The following is a 2,326-nucleotide window of genomic DNA, read 5'->3' as shown; positions in this document are numbered from 1 at the left end:
TGGGTCAATTATTCGAATGCTTTTCCTCATTTATGGTCTTCACGTGCAGGCTATTATGTAAAATGCTTTCAAGGGAGAATAAATTACCGACCTCAAGAGATATGGCAAGCAACATGTGACCTCTCTTGGAGGATTAGATTACAAGCGCATCCATGCATGTGTCAACGATTGCGTTTTGTTTCGTGGACTACATAAGGATGCAAGAGAGTGTCCTACTTGTGGAGAGGCAAGATATAGAGCAGATCTCAAAACTTTGGACGTCCCTTGTAAGGTTCTGTGACATTTTTCCATAATCCCTCGCATCCAACATATGTTCAAGTGTAAATCTATTGCAGAGCTCATGTCATGGCATTCCTTCCATCAATCAATCGATGGCAAGTGGAGAACTCCCGCAGACTCTCCTGCATGGAAGCATATTGAAAACACATGGCCAAGCTTCAAGGAAGAACCTAGGAGCTTGAGACTTGGATTGGGTTTGGACGGTGTGAATCCATTTGATCTCAAAAGCACCTCTTACAGTGTATGGCCAGTGATATTGGTGAATTATAATCTTCCACCCTCTGTGGCTATTAAGAAAGGACATGTTATGCTGTCCCTTCCAATTCCAGGGAAACATAAAGTCAAAAACCCTGATGTTTATTTGGAGCCTTTGATTGACAAGCTAGAGATACTTTGGAAAGGTATCGAGGTGCATGATGTGAGCAGGCCTCCCTCGTCACGAGACTTCAACTGCAAAGCAGTCATGATGTGGACGATGCATGACTTCCTAGGCTATGACGAGTGTTCAGGTAAGCATTGCACTTCTAATTATGAATAGGCAAAGGATGTGGCACCCTAAACCCACCTTCAACTCTTAATTGCGTCTCAGGTCTCACTACATCGGGTTACCATGCATGTCTTGTTTGTGGTTCTTCGCTAGTTGCCTCACGGGCAGACGCATTGAATAAGGTCATCTATGAGAATCACCATCAATTTCTCCCACCTGATCATCCTAGATATTTTGCCCCTTGGAATGAAGTCCTGCCACAATCACGTGGGAGATTGGATGAGAATTTGGGACGGTTCCACGACTCCTCCACCACTTGGCATGAGCCGGTAAGGGTTTGTAACTATTGTGTGCTATATTGGCTGGAAATAAAGATTGCCCGCTAACACTTTATTTTGTTTAAATACTCCATCTTTTATCATTTACCATATTGGTCCCACCTCAAGATCAATCACCTGCTTGATCCCATGCATATCTTCAAGAATGTGGCATCTATCATTTGGGAGCATTTGAATGGGACATGAGATTCTACAGGCATAAGGGAGGATCTACGTACCACAGGGAGGATGCGTGAAGCTTGGCCAAAAGAGAGACCAAATTGGCATGTTTTTTTACCTTGTGCACCTGGATGTTATCAAAGCTAGAGATGGCGACGGTGAAGCATGCTATTACTACAATTCGTACTCCCCACTGGATGCATGAGGTGTTTGAAGGGAGCCTTTACAAAGAGCAAGAAAAGAGGTGTAGAGCAATTACATGGCTCGAAATCTCATGATTGGCACAAGATGCTCCAAGTAAGTATTTTATGTGCATAATATCTTTTTCCTTTCAAATTTGTAAGTGAATAATTATAAGCAACTAATCAACCACCTCCTTGTGGGTTCAATTCATACTACCTACTAGCATTTCATGTAGTGCATCGAAGGATGTGAAAGATTGTATTTACAAGATGGGTGAGCTTATGAGGTACTTTACATGATACAAAATATGATGCGTATCAATGCTCCATGCAAGGTGTTCATATTGCTAATATGCTGTACTTTTTCATTTCTAGGTATGTGAGCTCAAAGGAAATAGATCCCACCACACTTGAAAATGCTCGAGTTACTTCAGTGAAGGTGGTTTGTTTAGTGGAGGAGACATTTCCACATTCTATTCTCACAAGCCAACTACATCTTATAGTGCATTTGGTGGATGAGATAGCTCTCTCCCACAACTATGGAGAGATGATGAAGACCTAAGGATGACCTCTATTGTGCCTCAAGGGAAAGGATGCAACAAAGTAATAGACATAGAGTTGCATAATAGTATCAACATCTATTGCGTGCTTAATAGTGATGTGATGAAAAGATGGGTGACAAGATAGGAGGATGCAAAGGCAAGAAGACAAGAAGAAAGGGCCCTCTTTCGTACACACCATGGATCTCGTGTGCCATACCCTCAGTATCTAAGAGCACTTCCAAAGGATATTCATGTGGATTGGCTACTTGATGAAATGGAGAAAGTAGAGAAAGACGAGGGGATGCATATGACAATGGAAGAATCAGAGTATGCTAGGGG

The sequence above is a fragment of the Dipteris shenzhenensis genome, unplaced genomic scaffold (genome assembly GCF_047967505.1).
Source record: "Dipteris shenzhenensis isolate YYH24624 ecotype China unplaced genomic scaffold, Dip_SZ_1.0 scaf0546, whole genome shotgun sequence".
Classification (NCBI taxonomy): domain Eukaryota; kingdom Viridiplantae; phylum Streptophyta; class Polypodiopsida; order Gleicheniales; family Dipteridaceae; genus Dipteris; species Dipteris shenzhenensis.
The sequence above is the reverse complement of the archived record's forward strand: the minus strand, read 5'-3'. Positions refer to the sequence as shown.